General features: G+C 34.0%; 1 long non-coding RNA gene across 2 annotated transcripts in view; it reads left to right on the top strand.

The window, feature by feature from the left end:
- The first annotated feature begins 20431 nt into the window (after positions 1–20431).
- LOC102007499 overlaps positions 20432–25314 on the top strand; it is a 31018-nt gene continuing 26135 nt past the window's right edge. For both annotated transcript variants that reach the window (XR_001235118.1, XR_259342.2), the window contains exon 1: positions 20432–20692. This is a non-coding gene — a long non-coding RNA (uncharacterized LOC102007499). The remainder of the gene's footprint in view (positions 20693–25314) is intronic.

Raw genomic sequence — 25314 nt, 5'->3', positions numbered from 1 at the left:
GGTCCTGAGTTCGGTTCCTGGTACTGGAAGAAAAATGAAAAACAAAAAGAATAACATGGAAGGAGCATATTTCAGTGACTGCTCCCTTTGCAAAGTAGAAAGAAGAGAGGCTGAAAAGCTGGGGTTTCCTAGTCCATTTCGAGATGTAGCTCTCTTGATGTAAGCGTTTCTCACACTGGCCTGGCCAACAGCAATTCCTGGAGACCAGTGCTTTGTCATGCAGACCTTGGGAATCCCAAACCTTTTCAAAGAGACTTTTAAGGCATTGAACAAGAATCAACAAATAAAGTTGATGAGCATTACAAATAAACAAGGCAGGATCAATTCTCTAGGCTTTCTAAAGGGAGTGAATTATTAAGGAAGTTAAAACATATCTATACTTAATAAAAACAAACAAAGATATTTAAAGTGTGGTAAATGTGTGCATAGGAAGAGGTATATTGGAGAGAAAAATCTAATGGAGAAAACACTGGTGCACAGACAATACAAGAATAGGCTTCTTAGACAGTAAATCTCTCCACATTCACACATTCACAAATAAATCCACTAATTGTGATTAAATTTGCAATAGACATCTATATGTATGTGTTTCTTTTTGTATCCTATGCATGATAGTGCAAGAATTATGATATGATTAAATGACAGAACATGCTGTGACATGGTAATTCTTGCTGAGCTCAAGTGTGAAGAAATGGATATACTCTCTCTCACATGCCTCCTGGGATCCTTTGAGTGACATCAGAAGCCAGGTTACAGAAGTGAAGGGCTCTCTTAGGGACACTAGGATGGCCTGAGTGGTTCAGCAAGGGTTAATAAAATTATGCTTGAGATTTAGGGAATTTTGAAGCTATCTATCTTTATCAATATATTTACCTCATTTTGTGGCGCCATCGATTGATTCACATTGCATTCTTGCTAGACAAATACTTCACCACTAAGCTCCATCCCCAGCCTAGTTATCATTTTTTTCATTGCTGTCTCCTTTTTGCATACTCAAAGTTGGATAATTGGGCTCCACAGTTGTACTGAAAAAATATTTTTAAAAATCTACATGCTTTTCTAGTTAGATTTGATAAGAAATATAAACTAGATCAAATGAGAATGTATTTCAAAGTTTAAAGTTATTCATTATCAGAATATGGAAAATTTAAAGTAATTTTATATTTACCTCCCTCATTAGAATCCTAAATCAGGTATTCACCGATTTGTTTTACCTAAATATCTGATATTGTGATACATAAATCACTCACATAAAATATTTTGCAAAATGTAAATATCTTTTTCAATTATTTCCTCTTCTATAATTCCTGTTCACATCTGTCTTACTTGACACTTAGAGAATTTTTTTCTGTCATTTAACTGTCATTATTATAATTATCTCTCAGTTATCTGATATTTACTTCTCTGAGGGTGTATATATATATAAAGAAATATATTTTAAATGTTATAATTTATACCCTACCTCAAAGAAATCACTTGTGAGTTTATGATATTAGTCTCAAATTTCTGAAATTATACAAAAATATATCTTGTTAAGTATTGAAACAGAATTTTAATCCAAAGTATAGTTCCTATTTAAGAAAAAATATGTTATATAGGAGTCTAAAAAATTTCATAAATGTTTTTGCCAATAACATTTGTAACTATTTGGTAAAAATGTATGAAAATGCATATCTCAATCAGTGATAGAAACATAACTGTCCTCAAATAACATACATAAAATAAAGTAATATGATACATGGATAATCAAACAGAGGCTAATTATGGACTTCTTTTATTTCTTCTAATTAAATATTCTTTGATTCAGCAACAGAAAATATGTGTCTGACTTCAAAATAGCACATAGTATTATTTATCTTAGTAAAATATTCATGTGTTTTTTATGCCAAAATGAACAACAAAAGCAGACATATGAATTCAAAATATTGGTCATGAACGTCATAGGTTTTGGGTGGGCTCCCTCTGTTTATGGTGCTTCATCTCCAATCCTATGAAATCTGTGCAGTCCACCATGCTGGCTGCGTGCTTAAACTCCCCAGTACTGCACTTCCCAATTTTTAATTGTGCTTACATTATGTTTTTGGCCATTGTCCGTGTCATCAGTCAGCTCCAAAGCTGCGTATTGTATCTTTTACTACAGCCATATGTTGTTACTACATGTTTTATTAGAGGGAGGGCATGCCCAGACACACTAGAGTGTCTCCATTTCATGCACCCTCACACAGTTTTCACAATCCTGATATAATTGTTCTAGAAATAAAGGGAATGTCAGACTTTGTAGATGCCCAGTGAATCATTAGTTTTATAAACTTGAACCTTCATCTCATTTGAAATTAATGGGATGTGAAAATGAAGTGAAGTATCAGATATATGGACAGTAGTGATTTACCTATTCCTACATTTGGTACTTCTGAATATTTTTGGGTATATGTGCTGCCGAATCAAGCATGGTACTTCTGACTTAACGATTTAGATCTAACAGTTTCTCCTAGCAACACAAAGCACTGTAATAATTGTGTCTTTACTTTTAAAAATCCCAAAGATATTTGTTTTGCAGTATTTTAACTTGTTTTAACTGGTTATGATAACTTAGAGATTTAAAAAAATAACACATAACAAGTAAGGAGATGCAAGTCTCTTTCTAATCAAATGTAGCAATTTACCACATATTTGGTGTTTGCTGCAATTCAGAGAGAGGACACATACAAAACACTGCTACTCTATCAACATTTCTAATATTATGAAAGCTAATTAATAAAAAGAAAAATTCAGCCACTCTTGATATTTGCTTTCAATTAGAAGCAGGTGAATAAAATTAATGAGTTTCTACTCTCCTTTACTGATGTAATTGTGTTCCAATGAAGGTGGATGGTGTGTTAATTTGAAAACTGTAGACTGAGGACACATAAACTAGCCCATTTTTTTTGTCTTCTTGAGAATAATCGTGCCTAAAAGGGGCAGCAGTTTTCCTTGGCTTTTGCATAATGTAGTTCTCAGATATGCAAGTGGCTTCGGTGAGCATACTCATGTAGTAGAACAATAGGCCCCTTTAGACAAGGGAAGGTGCCCTCAACAAACTCATATCTGATTGGAATTCCTCTCTTTACGTACTGGTTTCCACATCTGTCCATTTCAAGTACATGGTAAAACTACTTCTCATTCTCACTTCATATTTTAAAATCTCTACTAGATCATTCTTGTGAGTATGTACAGCTTGACCTTCTCATAACACACATCTAAAAATTGGTCTTTTCCCTCTTATCCATACACTTCCAGCCCTATCGTTCATCTCCCTTTCACAGTAGAAGTGATCATTTTGTGTTTCCAATTTTTCTTTTCACTCTATTTGTCGAATCTATTCCAGTCACCCTTGGGCAGAATACCATTCTGACAGTAAGTCAGAGTCACCGGGGGTCTCCGCGTTGGTAAACTCTGATGGCTGTTCTCCGCCTTCATCTCTGTGGACCTCAACGTTGACGCAGTTATCACTCTTCCTCTCCAAAGGAGCCTTTAGTTGGCTGGCTGTACAATATATACCACTGGTTTTCCTCTTTATCACTACTTACTGATGGATTAGGCAGTTGGCTAGATTTGAGCAGGGCCTGAGAGAATGGCAGATGGGCTAGGAAAGAAGCTTGAGACACCTGTCTGAAATTCTTGAACTTGTGAACTAGGTTTGTTTCCTATGAGGGGCTCATCGAGCCCTTGAAGGTACTCCGTCGCTACAGATATGTTAAATCTGGAATCAGTCGGTGCACACAGAGAGGAAACAGACCCAGGTTAGTGTCAGACTGGATCAATCTTCCTGCATCAGCAAACACGGTACTCTGCGGAAGGGTAGAGTCTCACTGCCAATTACCCAAAGCTCCGCTACCCACCAGCGTCAGCCAATCCCGCAGGTGCTGGAAACAAAAGCAAAACCAATACTCCTAGCACTTAACCCTTCACCGAGTTGCCTGCTTCTGTCTGTCTCCAATGTACAGCGCTTGGAGAAAGCGAACGCATTACCACCTCTGGCCCTGCCCCCCATCTTGAGGTTAAATTACCTTTATTGCTTTGCTTACGAAGGTACTACTCTTGTCATCCAATAAACCTCTTTTCTAAGCTATTTAATGATTGTGGACTTTTCTGTGGTCCTCATTCTAAGTCTCCTGGAGGAGGATCTTAGAACTGGGACACAACAACACAACACAGACCGGTGACGCTAAAACGCGTTACATTTTACCCTACTCTCTTCTACTAGTAACACACACACACACACACACACACACACACACACACACACACACATTCAAAATAAGATACCCTATGGGTCAACTTAGTGAAATGTGTTCCTCCATATCTCCGTCACTGCCTTAAGGATTCTATAGAATTTTCTAAGTTTAAGGCAGCTGGACCACCCGAAGCCCAGCCCTGCGCAGGCCGCTGAGATACCTGCGCTGGAGCTGCCCCTCCCCAGCATGCCTGCCCCGGGGCGGGGGGCTGTAGGCTCAGGCTCCGCAGGAGCTGCTCCTCAGGGACACAGCCTCAGCCAGCCAAGAAGGAGGCTCCCGGCCCAGTAAGCAGGGCTGGCCAAGGGTCAGACCCTGTGGGCAGGCTCCCCTCCTCCACGCCCCTCCTCTATGTCCCTCTGCCCTCCCAGAGCTGGTTCCGGCTGTCGCTGCCCACCACAGCACCCACTTGCCAACCTGAGGCCCAGCACTCTGGCATAGGCTCTGCAAGTTTCATAGCCCTTGAAGAGATGGGTGTGAGGGTGAGGGGGCTGGGAGAGCAGGGCTCCCATGACCCCGCGCTTTGGGCACAGGCCCGAGGGTGCGCGCTGTGCTGCCAGAGCAGGGACTGCTGGCTGCATTGTCTGCGGGGCAGGAGGGGACACAAGGCAGCAGCCTTGCGTGCACTGTTTCCGCACCTGTGGCCCCTCCGGAGCACCCCGTCCTCTGCAGTGCCCCGCCTCAGTTTAGTCACTGACAGCTGCTTGTTCAGCTGCAGTCTGACCCTGGGTGGGGGCAGTGAATGTGTGCAAAGAGGTCTCCACGTATGTAAATAAAGACATTTTGATAAAAGAAAAAAAAGTGCATGTGAAGGACTACAAAAGTGACAGCTTCTGGCAGGTATTTGTCATAAATTCATTCTGGTGCTTTAAATATAAACATCTACTCTACATATCTGTTTGGACGGCTGACCAAGAAAAATCTCATATCTAATATTGGAATCCTTGTGTACTTTTTTGTTTCCTGAACCCATTTATTAAAGGTCAGTAAATGGCAAGCTCATCTTTCAAAGTCCTCAGTCAGAAAACATGGATCCATAGTCCTCTCATTTCATTTCACTCTGCACCTTGTAATGGTAATCACGGTTCGCTTTACCTTCGATAAGACTTATTTTCAATTGCTCTTAACGTAGTGCTAAAGCCAGGCAGGGTGGTGCGCAGCTGTAATCTCAGCACTGGGGAGTTTGAGGCAGGAGGATTGCCATGTGTTTGAGACCAATCTGGGCTACATAGTATGTTCAAGGACAGCCTGGACTACATAGTGAGACCTGCAAAACAAAACAAATAAATGTAGTGCCACAGCTTTGTGCATGTGCACAAATTTCTAATACCTTAAATTTCATCATAGACTCTTAAATGGACTCTGCACTTGGTATTATTTTCAACAGTCAATTGGGCTAATAATATCCACAATGATCCATATTACCAAAATTATGTCACATCGTTCCTTAAAACTTTCTACTTATTTCCCATAGACTATGGAGTACAAATCAAAGTTATTTCAGTGTTCTATATGTATCACATTAGTTGAGAGTTCTAGCTCCATAGTTTTCATCCATGTTTACAAATACAATCCACAAGAAAAACCAGGAGGTAGATGTACTTAGAGCAAGCCAGGGACAAGAAATATTTCTGCAATTTTCTGAGTCAACTTTATTATTTAGTCAGATATCATCATGAATATTCTTTTAGATTTTAATGTTTTATCCAGATATAGCTTTACTTTAAATTGGCTCAACTCTTCTAACCCATATATGCTTTATTCATGTCCATAACATATTTCATTACCTGATAATGCATGAGCATTGTATGTTTGCACATTTATTGTGCTTCCCCATGAGGACAGGAATTTTATTTGCTTTATTAACCATGCCAAAGCCTAATAAGTATCTCTCATAGAGTATGTACCTAACAAAATTTTGTACACAAGTGAACAATGTGTATCCTAATGCCATGTCAAGTGATTTCATTGAAATTTTGAATGCCCTTTGCTATTCAACCTGTCAGTGTTTATTTCTAGCAATTTAATATTTCTATTATTACTGAGTTTAAATTTGCATAATTATTAAACATAGCACATGATATTAAAAGGGAGTTTTAAAAGCAAAAGTATAATTTTAATTACATTTATTTTCATATATTTGCAATATTAAACTTTTATTGAATTATACTTAATTGAATTTTTTTCAGCAAGCATGCCACCAGTATCTACAGCTAAGATAAGATAGAAATAGAGGCAAAGGGCAATAATGAATGTTGATACATACATTTGCATTTTTGTGATACTAAAGATTAAACTTAGGAATATTCACATGTTAAGGAAGTGCTTTATCTGATCTTCATCTCCTGCCCCATACATATTTTTAACACTTTTCAAAATTAATCCACTAGCTTGGGTTTTCTGGCATCCAATCCTGATGTTTATTTTTATTACATTACTTATAGTGATTTGTCCTTCCTCCCTTCTTATTTTCCTTTCTCTCTTCTTCCTTTCCTTTGGCATTTCTGTAGTTTTCTGTGGTTTTTAAAATTCCTGTAGCTCTTTGTTGTCTATAATAATTTACATTTTGAGAACTTGTGAAGGACAACAGTATATAATTTTGAGTGCTGAGAAGTCAATGTCAGGGTTTCTGATCAATACATAATTTACATAAATTTTTCCCTGGATTTGTTAATATTTTCAACTCAATAACATTGCATGCTTACTCTAAAGCACAGAATTCACATATTATACAGCTTGAATACAATACCCCAAACCACATGTGAGGCTAAATTTGCAGTAAAAAATCCTCTGGAATATATTGGGGTATTTTTTCTTCTTTCCACTGTAATATATATATTTTGTGTTTGGTTTTTAAATTGATCCAATTTGGAGATTCTAGCTGAAGGTCAGTCCATTCCTCTACTTAGTAGCTTATTAAATCTGCATGTAAGCATATTTCTTATCAAACTCCCACACTTTAGGCCGTGGCACACCTGCCATAGTTTCCCCAGGGACAAGTATTATACAATAAAGGGAAGTCTGTCTCAATGTCCAAAAGCCAGTGAAATTTCAAATTAACCAATCACAAGAAGCCCCTGTGACACCCACCTAACCCTGACCTATTTACATACATAATCTTTTGTACCAGTCCTTGCTTGCTGTATTTTCTGTCACTGCTTACAGCTGTCTTTGTTGCTCTAACTGGAGTCTTTTCTCATTTAGAATTTAAATAAGAAAATAATTCCTTCTTTCTCAGTGAACATGGTCCTGCCACCTAAGAAATATTCAAAACCTATAAAAACAAATGGCCCTGAAACCATGAAGGTGTGTCACTACCAGCAACTCTTGGAAGTGTCCTTACATTGCTTCTTGGATGCTTTTGTTGTTTTTAATTTTAACTAAACATTTTAAAATTGTCAGATTTGGGCTGGGGATTTAGCTCAGAGGCAAAACGCCTGCTTGGCAAGCGCAAGGTCGTGAGTTCGGTTCCCGGTACAGGAGAAAAACCAAAAAAATAAAAAATAAAATTGTTGAACTAGAAACAAATAACAACTTTGTTTTTTCCCTGTGTTTTGCTCAACCCCTGGAGAAGAAAATGATGGTTGATTTCCTTTACTCATGAAAAAACAAAAACAAAAACAAACAAACAAAAAAACATCGTTTCTTTTTCTTTTGATTCACTTTTTATGAGTATATGTTTTCAGGACATAACAATTATGTTCGCGGTGGGTACTGGGTACATGTACAAAACATATTTAATTCCTATTTCATTCCTTTCCCTGTTTCCCTCCACCTGTCTGTCTCTCGGTCCCCCTCCATTTGAGAAAGCTCTTCACTCGTTGTTTAAGCTCCTCGTTGTTTAAGTAAGATTACGGAGCTACTTGCCGTCTTTGTTATTTCTCAAAAAATTTAATGAATGCTAGAGACACGTGGGTTGCACTCTTGGAGACCAATAACCCAGTGTTTGATCCAAAGGAAATTTTGTATAAAGAAAAAACATTCTCAATTCTTCACCTTCTTCTCTACCTGCCACACTGTACTTCCAGGAGGTATTGGTCTCCTCTTACCTCAGTTCTTTGCCAGATTCTACCATTCTAGATGAGATGATCCATCCCTACCCAGGCCCATTGGATACACAGAAACGGTCTTAGGATCAAGTGAATGAATAGCAATGTGTGTTTGAAGCTATCAAAAGTGTTGGAACTCAGTGAAATATAATTGTTTTTCATTCCTAATTAGAATGTCCCTGACACAGAGTGAGACCTAAGAATCAGCACAATTACCCAAAGGTCAGGCAGTCATTTTAGCACTAAATGCTCCGGGCAGCAGAACAAAGAAGGTCCCATCTTCAAATTTATAAATGTTTGGGTCCTTAAGTTGTAATTGTACATGTCATGGTAAATATCCCTGAAAAGTCTCTTTCTTTGAAGTACTCAAATAAAATCAGTCATACAGTTCTCTATATATGGCCATAATAAGGCTACAGCAGTGCACTCTTCTTCTTTCAGACTTGCAAACACTTCTGATAGTAATCAAGACAGTCACTTTACAGAATGCAAAATACATAAGCTTAAGGTGTAAGATATTTGTGACTCCTGGTGCCACATTTTACCATGGTCAGTTTGTACTGCAACGTGAAATTTGGAATGGTGATGACTCCTGCCTTTCTCTTGTTGCCCAGGAACACTTTTGCTATTCTACATCTCTTTTCATTCTGTATGAATTATAGAATTGTTTTCTCTGTTTCTGCAGAAAATGATATTGATTTGGATTATGTTAACAAACTGTATAGCAATTTTGGAAATATGCTAATTTTTAATATATTGCTTCTACCGATCCAAGAACAGAGGGTAGCTTTCAATTTTCTAATTCTCCTTAATCTCCTTTCTTAGAGTGTTGTAATTTTCTTTGGAGAAGTCTTTCACTTTCTTGGTAATGTTGAGTCCTAAGTATTTCATTTTATTGCATATAGTTATGAAAGTACTGTTTCCTTAATTTTTCTGTCAGTGAGTTTATTATTTGGATACAGAAACACTCGATTGTTTAGTTTTGACTTCATATCCTGCTATGCTACTGAATTTGATTGTTAATTCTAAGAGTCTTTTTGTGGAATGTTTATGTTCTTCTATGTAGAGGATCACACTATCTGCAAGTAATGAAAATTGAAATTCTTCTTTTCCTGTCCATATTCATTTTATTTCTTTCTCTTGCCTGATTACTATGGCTAAATGCTTCCAGAATTATATTGAACTGGATTAGAGATATATGCAGTATACAAAAAACATATTTAATTCAAAAGGAAATTTACAGATTAAAAATCAAAGTGTGCAAAAACAATACTCCATGCAGCAAGAAGTGAGCAAAAAAGGAGTAGCTATTTTAATTTCAAAAAAGTGCATTTCAAGCCAAACTGATCTGAAGCAAGGTAATTATATATTGGTTAAAAGGACAATTCAGCAGAAAAAGATAACGATTGTAATCATTTATTCACCAAATACTGATGAACACAATTTCATAAAAGAAATACTATTCCCCAGAAAAACTAGACAAATACCAACACAATTGTAAAGAGAGACTTCAATAATTCACGGTCACAAATAGATCTACTAGACAAGGAATCAACAAAGACATAGAAGACTTGAACAAGAACTTGAAATAAGTGAACTTAATAGATATCTACAAAGTGTTCCACCCAATAATAAAAGACACATTCTCCTCAGAGGTATGAGGGACTTTTTGCAAAATAGACTATGTGCTAATCAATAAAGCATACTTGAGTAAATACAAAAGAAGTGAAATTATCCCATGTGTATAATCATATCATAGTGCAAGGAGACTAGAAATCAATAGCAAACTCACTACAGAAACTATGTAATCACATGGAAATTAACAGTGTCCTCCTGATTACTCATGGGTATCTGAAGAAATTAAAGAAGATATTATCCAGTTCCTAAAATTAAATAATAATGCCATTACAACATCCTATGACCTATGAGGAAATGAAGAGTCCTCAGAGGAGATAAGCAGAAAATGCCTACAGATAATGTACCACTTAAAAAGAAGCAAGGCCAAGCCAGCCGTGGAGGCACACACCTGTAATCCCAGCACTTGGGAGGCTGAAGCCAGAGGATACTATATATTCAAGGCTAGTCTGAGCTACATAGTGAGTTCAATACCAGCTTGAACTGCAGAGCAAGACATTGTCTCAAAAAACAAACAAAAAATGAAGCAAAAATAAAAATCATTTGATAATCTCAAGAGATGCAGAAAAAGCCTTTGAAAAAATTCAACATCCAATTGTGATAAAACCATAAAGAAAATAAGTATGGAAGATATTTTTCTTAATCTGAAAATAATCATCTATGACAAACAACAGTTAAAATCATACTAAGTGGAGAGAAACTGAAAGAGTTCCCTCTAAAATCTGAATTATTTTTTATGATTATTATCAAAGCAATTCATGTGTGAAATTGTTTTTAGAATGTTGAGCTGGGGACATAGCTCAGTGGCACAATCACCTGCCTGGTAAGTGCAAGGTCTTGAGTTCAATTCCTGGTTCAAAAAAAAAAAAAAACAAATAGAATGTTACTTTACTGAGTCCATATATATCTGAAATATTTTATTTGACTGAATTAAATTTGTACAGTATTTACTCTTCAAAAGAAAAGGACTTCATTTTAAAATTTTTATTTAGCAAACCATATTACTGTACATAAAGAATAGGATTTGCAGTGACAGAACTTGCCACCTGCACTAGTTTTATCACATATAATATCACTCTACAATTTGACTTAGGTTTATAGGTTTAAAGTAACAATATAATATTAGATACTGTAAAATAAGATATCATACTTAAAATGTCCATACTTATGTGGATCAAGAGCTAATCTACATTTCATTATGTTATGCTATTTTATGCAATACAACATAACTACTGTTTGTATTAAGAATATTACCAAAAAAATAAATACAAATTTGTTATTATTCAGCCAGAAAAAGATTGTGTCATGTAATGCAAAATAGACTGAGCTGCAAGATATGATACTTGAAATAATGGAGAAAAGACACACACTGCATGTTCTCTTCATGTATGAAAGTGAAAATAAAAAGTTGACCTGAATATAGAATACTGATTAATAGAGGTTAAGGGAGTGGTGTGTTAAAGGGAGTTATTGTCAATCGGTGCACACAGTATGCATAAACTGACATATCACACAGAACCTTACTAATGTATACAAATACAATATGTTAGAAAATAGTATTTTCAGAATTTAAATACAAGAAATTAAGTTCCAGGAAAAGTCCATTTACCCAAAGTGTTAATATTTTGTTGACATAACTATAATATCTAAATCCCTCATCATACACCCTTACTTTTGGTGGTACACTTAAATTAGAAAATAGTCAACTGAAACACTATATATCTTTTTCTTACATTGAGGTGAAATTATGTTAGAGTTATGAACACATTAACAAGGCTAAAAATATAGTTGTGTCCTTCATTGTTCTACATGCAGGGGAAAAGTGCTATTATAAGATAGAACAAACTGGACAAACAGAGGAAAAGGACTGTTAACTTTAAGCAACGCTATTTGATGAGCACTTCACTAGTGTATGATAACAAATGCACAACAAAATAGTAATTTATTTCACCTTGTTTCTCTTTTGGTCCACAAAAGTAAAAACTTCATAGCATATGTTTTAACTTCTAGACAAATTCAGCAAGGTGAGGATGTTGGATTTCACAGTTGGTAATATCAATTTAGCTCTGTTTCTAAGTTGAGACTCCCATCCATGTTTTCAATGACAAACATATATCCTTGCTTTATGAAGTCTGAATTCTATAGCCTACGATAATTCAAGCTGATTTTCTGTCTAGATATGAATTCTTGGAAAAATATTCAGCATAGAACAAGAAAATATATCTGATGCACTGAGAAGAAGCAATCAAATCATCAAACTACTGAGTTTAGAAATTTTGATCTGATCCTTTTTCTACAGCATCAATCATCTGTTTTGTTACTTCTTCTACCATTTCAGAAAATTCAAATGGCTGGTGTCTGAGTTCCTCCACCTTGTCGCTCCCTAGACTTATCTTCAGCGGACTGGAGGTCTGAGGTTGCATTTTGCTTCTGCATTTTACAATTTTCTTTTCTCTAAAATTTGTTTTCTGTGTTGATGATTGTAAATCACATATGGTAGATACCTTTATCACTAATATCGAGTCCTTCCTAGGAAATGACTATTCCTCACAGGCATCTTCTAGGTTTAGCTGGCTCTTGGTCTTTGAGTCTGACCTAAGATCCTGCCTTCTCATTTAATTAGGGGTGAGAAATTGCTATTTATTTGGTCCAGAAATCATCCATTTTGGTACTGGATTATGGTGATGGTTTTGACCCCAGATAATTGTAGTGATGTCATACAAGGGAGAAAAACAGATTACAACAGGATGACAACCTGGCTAAAATAGTACAATTAGCAATAAAAATAGTTCAAGCACAGTCTATAAACTGATAAGCCATGGTAACTATTACTTTACTACTGTTAACCATAAGAGAACAATCTACAATTATATAACAGAATCCAGTATAAACTACTAATTTGCATACAATGAGTTTTCCCTCAGTAGAGTTATTTTACCCTGATGGGGGTGGTTAAAAGGTGTAAGAAAAAGAAATGGAGAAATATATGAAGAGAAATACAGTACAAGTAAGGCTGAAAGACAAAGAAAGATCCCCCAAGTGATGGGAAACTGAAAAAGAAACTAGGAGAGGAACAATGAAGTAGAAAGCAAAAGAATATTAAAGTGAATCAGAAAAGTAGAGACAATGTTTGTTTACAAGACAGCTGAGGGGGGCTGGGAATCTAACTCAGGGGCACAGCACCTGCCTGGCAAGTGCAAGGTTATGAGTTTGATTCCCAGTACTGGAAAAAACAAACAAACAAACAAACAAACAAAAAGACAGCTGAAGAAAGAAAAATAAAAAAGACAAGAAAAACAAACAACCAAAATAAAAAAGTGAAAATTCAAAACAGAAAAACAAACATAAAAATATAAAACAAATTAAACAGGCAAAAAAAGAAAAAAAAAATTTCTTCCAGTGTCACAAGTTCTGTGATAGTGTCTAAGAGGAGAATACCAGAAAATAGGAAGATACCCCTTCTTCTTTGCTAGAAAGAACCCATACTGTGAAAATGGTCATACTCTCAAAATTGTTATACAAATTTAAGGCAGTCCCAGTCAAAATACCAAGAGCGTACCTCAGAGAGATAGAGAAAACAATCCTAAAATTCATTTGGAACCAGAAGAGACATAGAATAGCAAAAGCAATTCTGGAGAATAAAAGCAAGTCAGGAGTTATCACAAGCCCTGACTTGAAATTATACCAAAAACTATTGTTATAAAAACAATACTGGCAATAATAATAATAACAATAGGAATAATACATAATAATAATAATAACAATAACAAGCAATAATAATGATAACAATAAGAATAATACAAAATATAAAACACACCTAAGGATACATAGAACAGATTAGATGACAGAGAAATAACTTCAAACACACCAAATCAACTTATCTTTGTCAAAGGAGTGAAATCCCTTTAGTGGTAGAAAGATAGCCTCTTTAACAAACAATGGATAAAATGACTTTCCCTATGCTGAAGAGTAAAACTGGGCTTAAATCTCTCACCATGCACTAACCAAAAAGGACAATGGATCAAAGATCTACATATTAAAAGAAAAACACTAACTATTATGACAGATAAAATAGGTATAATTCTTGAAGACATAGGAGTAGAAAAGACTTTATGAACAAAACTCTGATCACATAGGAAATATTTCAAAGAATCATCAACTAGGATTTAATCTTATTAAAGATATTTTGCACAGCCAAAGAAATCACCAATAAAGTGAAAAGAAACCCCATATATTTGGGAAAAAAAAATTACCAGATACTCCTCAAAGGACTAATATCTAGCTTATATAAGGAATTCAAAAAAGATCACAACCCCCAAATTTAAAAGCCTAATCCAAAAATGGCAACCAAAAATGAATAAACACTTTCTCAGATGAAGAGATGTCTTGGTTACTTTTCTCTCATTGCTGAGACAAAATACCCAACGCCCAAAATGAAGGAAGGAAAGGTTTATTTAGCTTACAGTTTGTGGAGGTTTCAGTCCATACTTGGCTGGCTGTGAGGCAGAAGATAGCAAAGCAACAAGAGCAAAGGGGGGAATGGCAGCCAAATAGCAAAGCAGCCAGAGCAAATGGGCAGAATGGCAAGCAGCTTCTTTTCCCTGCCTTACATTGTAAACAGGCTACCCCCACCTAAGGGGCAAGTAGCTCTCACATAATCTCCATGCCCTCCTCTTCCACAGGCTCAGGATGGATACAAAGTAAGCACCCTGGCTTCCTGCTGAGCCACTTAGCCAAACATCTAGACTCCCCAAGTTGACACAATGCATCAACCATAACAAGTGGTATAAATGGCAAATAAGTATATTAAAAAATATTCAACATCACATATTTGAGAGATGCAAATTACAACAACACTGAGATTCCATCTCACCCCAGAAAGAATGGCTTGTATCAAGATATCAACCAACAACAACTGCTGGTAGGGGTGTGGGGAAAAAGAAACCCTTTTCACTGTTGCTGAGAGTATAAACTAGTGAAACCACTGTACAAATCAGAATGGAGTTTCCTCAAATAACTAAAACAAGTTCCATTTGATCCAACTATTACCCTGCCTGATATCTTCTCAATAAAATTTAAAGCATCATACCACACCTATAGATGCACATCCATGTTTACAGCAGGACAGTTAGTATTAGCTAAATCTTAGAAATAGCCCAACTACCCACCAAAGGCTTAATGAATTAAAAAAAAAAAAGATATTTTTAACACAATGGAATACTACTCTAACATATAGAAGGATAAACAAGACATAGCTAGGTAAATGGATGTACCTTGAAATTATACTCTTAAGAGAAATAAATTTGACACATATGTCTGAGAAACCAGAGAAAGTGTAAATAAGGTCCAAAATATCTACTAGATATTGGGAAATACAAAGAACATTTTCAAGCATAGTGAAGAACTAGAGAGGAGGGAGGGGGAAAGGAAGGAAAGGAAAAGTAAAAGAAAGAGAACCGAGAAAAAATGGAAATGAAGCTTTTGTAAATAAAGAGGAGAAGAGGGGATGAAATAAGGAGGAGAAGAGGGGATGAAAGGAGGCGGAGGAATGGGAAAAAATCAAGAAACATGTACAGATACATCTCTATGATAAATGTGATCATTATGTAAACCTAAAATGTACTACTAAAATTAATGGAAAATAAAATAAAATTTTAGCTTTATAAGTCTTAAGTATATGATACACTAAAACATTATACATAAATAATAAATAGTAAGATTTAAGGGAGGATAAATACAGATATTAGGAATTATAGAATATTTCAAATTTGTAATATAACTTTCACTAAATGTATACATGATGAGTCTGTACAAACCATTGGTAAGGATTGCCATCATTTGAATTCAGATGATTCTTGAATGTGCTCAGGCTTTATAATGAATGAATACCCTCATCAGTGGGAGTGAAAGTACTCTTGTCCAATTTTATTCTTACCTTTACTGCAGCTCATGCACTTTATGGTAGCAAAGGACAAGAAAGTATAAAGGAGCTGCAAACATTAAACTATTAAAAAAGAAAAATGCATCTTGCCTGTAAAGTCTACTTGCTGCAAATAAAATTCTGGCATTGCTTTTTATCCTCTGTTTTTCCTTCAGAGTTCTAGGTTGCCCTTGGTCCTGTCTGATTACTAAGCAGAAACTGTCTCCAGCATTTGCTGTCAGATGTTGTTGCTATTTTCCCAGTGGTTGCATCCTGTGACCCTGACAAAGATGCATCATACCACTGATCCCTTTGATTGCTGTACTGATTTCTATGATTGTTGCCATCTGCTGCATTTATAAACAACATCAACAACAAAAAAAGAAAACTACGGAAAAAAAAAAATCCACAACTAATGGAATCAGGCTAAGCGGAAGTATTGCAAGTTATATATCTTATTTACTGCAGCTCACAGTCTGGAAACCAATTAAACATTCTAAACATCTGAGAGTTTTGAAAATTAGAAGTACATTTTAAATATGTTATACTTTTGGGATATGACAACATATAATGTTATTGTAACTAGCACTGAATTATGTAAGACAGACATTTGGTTTTCCTTCAAAGGTGATACAAGAACAATCCAAAAGAAATTCAAATTTTGATGAATAACATTTTTAATTAAAAAAATACTATGCAGTCCAAGTTCTCTACTGTGTTGAATTAGGCAAAGCATCTTTAATATGTATACATTTTCAATTATTTTCATTTAAAGTCAAAATATTCAAATGTCATCCCTATTCTACACGTAGATAAAGAACCCTGACTACTTACATCATAATCTTTGGGGATTAGCCTCTGACATTCGTAGCTTTTTTTTCAAAGTTATCCATCCCACCAGTTATTCTAATATGCACTAATCATGATTGTTGTAAATAAACTGAATTATTAGGCCAGTTTTGGAAATTACTTTGATCAGACTTCGTTTCCTTTTTTGATTATTTATCTGTTTGAAACTAGTTTTAATATTGTTAATTGATAGTTTTTAGAAACACCTCAAACTTATTTTTATAGAATTTGGCAAAATAATCTTAAGATCATTGTAGTACTCCCTAGCAACTTTTTTTTTTTTTTTTTTTTTTTTTGGTCTTTTTTGAGACAGGGTCTCGCTATGCAGTTCACACTGGCCTTGAGCTCACTTTGTAGCCCAGGCTGGTCTTGAACTTGCAACAATCCTCCTGCCTCAGGCTCCCAAGTGCTGGGATTACAGGTATGCACCACCACGCCTGGCTCCTGGCAACCTCTTTAGTTTTTATTATTTTCAATCTTTTTTTTTTCTTTAATTCATCTAGGGTTTTGTCAATTTTTCCATAAAATCAGTATTTATCTATTTGTGATTTTTCTGTTGCTGTTTATTAATTTACATCATATTAATCACTATTCTCTTTCTAATTTCTTGAATTTATCTTGTTTCTTTCCCATTTGGCTCAGCTACTTAATTTATCTGTAATCACTAATTGTGTTCTACTGGCATTGACATCTATCAAACAAAACAGAACGTGAGATGATATCTCCCAAAGGTGAATAATCTCAGGACCTTTCACAAGAAACAACTCTAATTACGCAAATCCAGCTGAAAATTCTCAATTCCTGATTTTTTCACACGTCTACATAAACTACAATATAGTATCTGAGTGACAGCTGTCATTGTGTCCCATTCCACTTTAGAGTGGACTGCTATGGTTAACTGCATCAGTCTCACATACTCACCCTACGTGTTACCTAAAGGGAAAACCTCCTAGGCAACCCATCTTTATGGCCCTCACATCTGCACGTTGTTAGCATACTCATTTTCCTAATTAATCTGCACTCATTGTGTCTCCCAAAGTTTAACAGAAAATAATCACTGCTCTTCTTACCTATTTATTTCTTATGAAACTCCCAGTCATATTTTAATTCCTTTTTGCATTCATCACCTTGCTTTCTGCCTTCCTCTCCACACTATCTTTGCCATGATCCCTGGCACCTATGATATCCACACTGGTCTCTCAGTTTCTGCACATTCTGAAATTAAAAAAAATTAATATCCATTTCAAACATCCGTGGTTAGAGTTGCTATTCTCTTTATTTCATTATTAAAAGTGAATTTATTCTTGCAAAATTTCCATCCAAAGCATTTTACATCCTCAACATCATCTCCTGTCTTTGTAGGTCACTTACTCTTCTATCACTCGTCCAGGAATTCTTTATGTGTTCTGTACTAGGGACTGACTCTAGGCTTTGGTACTGAGCTGCATTCCAAGCCCTTTGTTTTATTGCCAGCAGTCTTTTAACACCAAAGCTACAACTAAAGCCTGATTTTAAATGTGACTTTCGCCACCTTATTTCCTCATTTCCATGCTTACTCAGTTCATATTCCATTTCCTACTGTAAATTCATGCCCTCATTATCAGCATTTCATTTATTGCTCACCTTGGATTCCACAATAAATGTTTAAAAAAAAAAGAATCAGTACTTGAGCTCTACTGCTTATCTACAGTGTTGCTGTAGCAGTTTTAAAATTGTGTTGGATGACGTCATTTGAATGCTGTGCTCATAAATTTCTACATAACACTGGCCCTAAAACCTTGATTTTTTTTTTTTAAACATACTCTCTTCTTCTGGCCCATGGATGACTCATTAACATGCCTTTCATTTTAATGATCTACAGGCAACATTTTATCAGTTCTTTGTTCTTAAATTCTATTGAAGAAAGACTCTATTAGGAAAAAATTGTCTCATTTTGCTAGTACTGGATCTTTGAAAGACTGTGCTATCTCCTCATTGAAATACTTACATTTTTCCTTTCCACTTTGTATGTTATTGAATTCTGTTTTCATTTTATTTCCTTTGTTTAACTGTTAAGCCAAATTAAAACACAATGTTACACTGTGTAAAAAGAACTGGCATGCTTACTTTCAATTTTTGCTTTGCCTTGTTTTTGAGGCATTCACATCTCTTAAAAAATCTTGTACCTTATTTTTCTGATTCTTTTCCTTCATAATTGTCTTGCTTTTAGGTATCATTGTCTTTGCTGTCTTTTTTTCTACAATTTGTAATCACCAGGATTATCTCTAAGAGTTGAGAATAATTTTTACCTTTAATCTTCCTTCACATTTTTTCCTCAGGGATTCTTGTTGCTTTGAAAACTTCTATCTATATGATATGAACTGCAAATTCATGTCTCCATAGCTCCAGTCTTTCATTTTTTAATTTCAAATACACAACTTCTTCAAAATTTTACATGTAAAAATTAATAAGTAAAACAGAAATTTATCACTCGCTTTATGAATAAGATTTCAACTTCATCTTACTTAATAATGTATATTTCCATTTGTTTGTGGGAAAGGTTAACACTTATTTGTTCCCCACTTAGCACACCTAAAAAAATCAATAAGTTCTGATGGATGTATGTTTATAGTAAGTTATTAATTAAAAAAGTTATGCATTGTCCCTATTGTTTCAATTTATTTTTTAGTTTACAGAGGTGCAGCAAAGGCCTCATAACTATTTTTCTGATATATCATTCCTCGCACAACCCATTTTCAACTTTGAAGGATTTTTCAAAGTAAGAAATCAGATTATGCCTTTCACTTATGAAAACCCTCCATAAAACTCAGTGTACTTAAGGATAAACTCTAAATTTTTAAGTAATATATTTTATGCCTAAATATTTTGTTTATTCATCCTTTTGTATTCATATTATTCTGAAAGATAATATAGTACTGTGAATATATTGCAAAATCAGTATGTTATGTCTTGTGTCTGGATGTCCCCCCAAAGCCTCATGCAGTCATGGGGCTGGCATCTAGAGTTTATGGTTGATTCATGGTCCAGGGCTGGGCTTATGAGTGTGAGTGTACAATGTGATAGAGGAAAAAGGCTTGCTATTGCTGCTCCTCCCTTTTTACTCCCGATGCTTTTGCTGTTTTCCACCACCAGGAACTGCTGTCTTCTGCCATGTGCCATTCTGCCTTGGAGTCAGCTGATTATGGACTGAAAACCGCACAAACTGTGAGCTAAATAAACATTTCCTTCCTTAACTCCGGGTGTTAGGTATTTTGTCTCAGCAATGAGAGGACAGTAAGCGAGACACAGAAAAATTAACTCTTATGGATCATTCTTCTAGGTTCAGAAAATTGTTAAAATTTCCCATTGCTAGCTGAGGTGGTACAAATGACAGCTAATCCTCTTCATCTCTAAATATATCTGCATGTATTTCCTAAGGACAATATCAGTGTCTCATATAATTATAATCATTATTAGAAAATTAATTTTGATTTACATTGATAAAAACTAGTATGTGTCATACTTTATATCAGTCCATTTTCTATTACTGTAACAAAATATCTCAGGCTAGGTACTTAAACATTTTACTTTGCTCAGATTCAGAACATCAAAGACTGAACATCATAGCACTAGTGTTGAAGAGGGTCTTGTGGCAAGTGACATCATAATGGAATGATGTAGGTAAAACAGAGATAGTGACAAAAGACAGGAAGCCAGGGAATGGAGAGGAGACATTCACAGCATCCTGCTAGCTCCTCATTTTAAAGAGCCATCACCTGAACACTAGCACAGAGGATCCAGGTCCTATTACACAAACTCTTTGGGCATAAACCACATCGCAAACCACAGCATAATACCAACATTCAAGTTTCATTAGTTATTCCAATAATAGCAACAGTGATCTTTGTGCAAACTTGCACACTCTAGTCTCTGCTGAATTTCAATTATTTTTGCTTTCTACTGACTTTACAATGTGGACAGGGTAAAAGGTTAGCTTTTCTAATATATTCATTTTTCTTTAGAGCTAAAATTGTGGCTATTACTAATTGTTGTCCATTAATTTTTTCCTGTTTTCCATCACTTGCCAACTACTTCCTAAAGGTGTAGCGTCTCCTAATCAGAAATCATCTATGGTATGTCTTAGGATCCTGAAGCTTACTTTATGCCACTCCTTGTTTTTTAACTTCTAGGGTGGGGTAATTTCTTGGGAATTTTCTGATAGCTTCTGTTACTTTTATAGGATATAATCTTTATGAAATAACTCATGTTATAAATAATGTAATTCATATTTTTTAAACTTCTGCTGGAGAATATGTTTTTGAACTTTAAAGATTTTTGTTAGCATTGTAGTAGCTATTAAAAGATGGGAATTTCCTGATTTGGCTTCTGCTTTTTATTCCAGAAATGTGTAATAAATTATTTTCAATGTAAATATTATGTCACTTTTTGTGGCAGTAGATATAATTAAGATGTCTGCATATTAAGATAGTAGGAAATATTTATTATACATTATAATGAGGAAAAATGTTCATGATTTTTAAACCTCTATAAACATGTAATGACTATATGTTTTTCTTATGAGTTGAGTAGTTTATTTAATTTTCTTTACTTATAATTTATTATAATATATTAATTTTATTCAACTTTTATTACAAGTTTTTAAAGTGAACAAATACTCCTTTAAAATACTGGGAATTGCTTTCAACAGTACATCACATGATATAGTAGTAAAGCCATGTCTGTAGAAATTCTAGTTAAATCCAAAAGTTATATGATAACACAACTCTGCATCCAAAGTCAAGACATCTTACAAAATTTCAGAAAAGAAAAAGGAGGTGAGGGCCCTGGGGATTTAGCTCAGCGGCAAAGCGCCTGTCTGGCAAGCACAAGGTCGTGAGTTCGGTTCCCGGCACCGGAGGAAAAAAAAAAAAAAAAAAAGAAAAACGAGGTGAATTGCTGTTAGAAAGTATTGAAAACCTATCATGCTTTGTTTTATGTCACAGTACATGGGGTAAAACTTCTGGCACCTACCTCTAAGGAAAAGTGCACCTAATCTATCAGAGAGATGATTCTCTCTAATTTTTAAATCCTCCTGAGAACTTGATATCACAAGTTCCCTTAATGTCAAAAAAAGTTTCAATCCAGAAGTTCTTTACTGAACCTGTCTGTTCTTACTATATATGAAGTGCATTTTTTTCATGCAATTAAAGAAGGCATATATAGGATTAATCAAAATTTCCAATTGTAAAAAATTTCTAAAGTAAAATTAATCTGAACTCATTAGCTTAAAAATTATAGTCTGGGACATTATCTTCATAGAAAACAGTAAAGCATAAAGTTAGTAAATATAAAAAGTAAATTCTTTGTTTCTAATAAGGCATGAAAGCATGTGAGAATGATAAAAAGATGAAAACTAATATAAATCAATAATGTGTAATTTAGAATAAATATGAAAATAAATAGGGAAAGATATTTGAAATAGTTTAAAGATCATTCTGGAAAAAGTCAGCAAAAGTATTTACATTAAAATTTATGTTTACAGGTATATGTGTATATATTATTTGTAATGCACATGCTGTTTTGGTGTTTTAAAAGTTTGCATGCTTTTTATAACTCTGTATTGTACTTATTTTTAATTGAACACTAGTAGAAACATATCTCACTGAGTACATATCATTGAATTAGTTTAATGCTACCTGTTTTTTTTAATTTTATGATTAGGGCAATTGTAAAAGTATTCATGAAACAATTCCCTTGATAATTATTTTTCACACTTTAGATTTTTGGACATCTGAACTTTCCATTTATATCATGGTTTACTTTGTTAAATCCATTATCATAGTCATTAACAGTACCGTATGGCCTTACATTTTAAAAAAAATCTTAAAAGAAAATTTGGAAACATTGTGAATTGTTTCTTTATGGAATAAAAAAGATTCAATATAGTTATTTCCTGCTGCTCAATATAGTTATTTTCTGCCGTCTCAGATACTATTTTAATTATGCATTGTCAAATTATAAATAACTTCTAATTAACAAACCTCTCCTTCCACCTCCTTCTATAAAATGAGCAATCAATAATTCTAATGACAATATTCATGGGTGAAGTACATCAAAGGAGGTACTCAAGTTATAGTGTAGATCAATCTCAAAGAAAGAAGAAATGCATAATAGAAACAGATCCTTTTAAAAACCACATCCCTATAGAAATTCTGTTGCTACATTGTAAAATATCAGCAACATTTTATAAATTAGCTTATATTTATATATTATTTATATTATTTATAAATAAATTAGAAATCTATCCTGTTAAAATTGTTTATCTATATGGTGTTAACACTTTATATGACACATTTAATTTGTAATAGTAAAATGTGTATATAACTAACATCTACACTGAAATATCAGACATTTTCTACAAGACAAAATATGCATTTTAATCACCTGGATACTCTTTTATTTTAATTATTTAATTAAAATTCAAAGAGTATATCCACTGCATGTAGTCATGTCTAGAAGTAAAGTAAGGATATTAGTTACAATCCTCTGTGTATTTGAAAATTTATAATTTCTATCGATATAAGCAAAGAGGAAATCTATTACTTTCAAATTTCCACAAAAGTTGGGAACCTTAGACACCCTTACGAATATAAATTATTACAGCTAACAAGGAAAACAGCTTAGTTGCTCTACAAAGTAAAATAAATCTAAAATATGATTCAACAATCTCACGTTGGAGTATATACACAATATAAATGAAGTCGGGATTTCAACAATATATTCATACTTTCCTGACCACTGTAGAATTTTTCAAAACAGTTAAGATATGAAAACAATTTAACAACCCACTCACAGATGAATGACTAAAAAAGTAACATGTACACTTAAGTAAGAAATCCAATATATAAGTAATTTAAACAGAAATATAAAGATAAGAATAGGTAAAAGGAGATAAATCGTTTGAAAATGGGAATGAGATTTTTGAATGGAGGAATAGGTAGGGAAAATAAATACTCCTAGAATGTGTTGTGTACATGTACCAACTCATGATTTGTGTGATCATTATGTACCATAAGCATGTAGTAATAAAAATTCAAAATTATGAAAGAGTTATATTGGAAATATTTTAAATTTTAAACAATTTTGGTCATTTTAATTTTTAAACTATTGTTACATTTCATTATTAAAGTAGCAATTATGGTATTAGTAATGTAAATATTCTATAAATATAAATTAATTTGCTTCTCTTTCTTCCAAAATAATGTAAGGTAGAAGTTTTACTGAAAGTACAAATATTTCTCAATAAGAAAAAAAACATACAGATACATGTTTGTATTAAAAATTAAATTTAGTTTAATTTCATCAATGCTAAATTAATTTCATATACATCATATACATATGTTTCATATTGGCATTACCAAGGATAATGGAAAGAACAGAGAAAAACTTGCAGTCTTCTCTTGGCATTCTTAGGAAACTGGTTCCAGAAACCTTGTCAAATACAAAAATCTCAAGAAGCTTAGAAAATGAAGTAGAATTTTCATGTATCCTACAAATAGAGTTTCTAGATTACTTATAATACCCGCTAAAATGTAAGTGCTTTGTGAATAGTTGTTAACAAAGAAAATATGAATACATATGCAATTAAAGATTTTCCCATACTTTTAATTGCAGTTACCTGAATCTATGCATGTAGAGGACTAGATTTTAGCATATCAGTGCATTAGAGCAGCAATTTGTCAAATACCTACTGAAGCCCCAGATGTGATAGTGTGTATGTGAATGCTATGAATAAAAATGGTGAATGCAATCTTATCTGACCTAAATGTCCTCAAATGTATGTGGAGCTTATGGATAACATAAAAATAATACCATACCAAATATTAATTTCATGTAGTTCCTTGGTGCTTAGAAAGGCCTTAAATAGAATTTGATAATAATTAATAAAACATTGTGCAAAAAATTTCCACTTAATTTGACACTTAGAAGACAAAAAGACCACAGTCAAAGGGTAACATTTTTTTTGGAAGAGAAAAAAAAAAAAATGAGGTAAAAAGAATGAAAGAAAGAAATAGTTAAGAAAGTAAAGAAGGAATAAATTATTAGACTATTAAAGACGTAAAATACTTTGGTGTTGGAGCAAGAGTTTTTTATTATTGCTAATATTTTACTATACAAATGTAAGTATCACAAAGAGAATTATGTATGTTCTTATTTTGTCAAAGTAGTTATAAGCACAGTTGGACTATTCTATATATTTTTATGATACTATAGCTAAAGTTAACAGAAAATCCAAATATCAAAATTTCATATATTTTACCAACCTTGAGGTTATGAAAATACTTAAGTTGTCATGTTTTATGAACTGATGATTATAGAGCAAAATGTCTTGTCAAATCAAACATGAAATTGACAGGAAATGTGGTTATCTCTCCCAGTGTGGGGAAGTCAATGCCAAAGGTCACAGCTAATTTAAATAATGATTTTCTCATTTGCATAATAAATTTTCTTTACTTTTGTTATATTCCACATCATGGAAAAAGAAAATTTGCCTAATAATTTATTGTTAAGCTATTTTAAACATACTTTACCTATAAATAATTATATTCCA

Source organism: Chinchilla lanigera, unplaced genomic scaffold (assembly GCF_000276665.1).
Source record: "Chinchilla lanigera isolate Chin_1 unplaced genomic scaffold, ChiLan1.0 scaffold00003, whole genome shotgun sequence".
NCBI classification, from domain to species: domain Eukaryota; kingdom Metazoa; phylum Chordata; class Mammalia; order Rodentia; family Chinchillidae; genus Chinchilla; species Chinchilla lanigera.
Note: the sequence above shows the minus strand (reverse complement) of the source record. Positions and strands in the feature narration are given on the sequence as shown.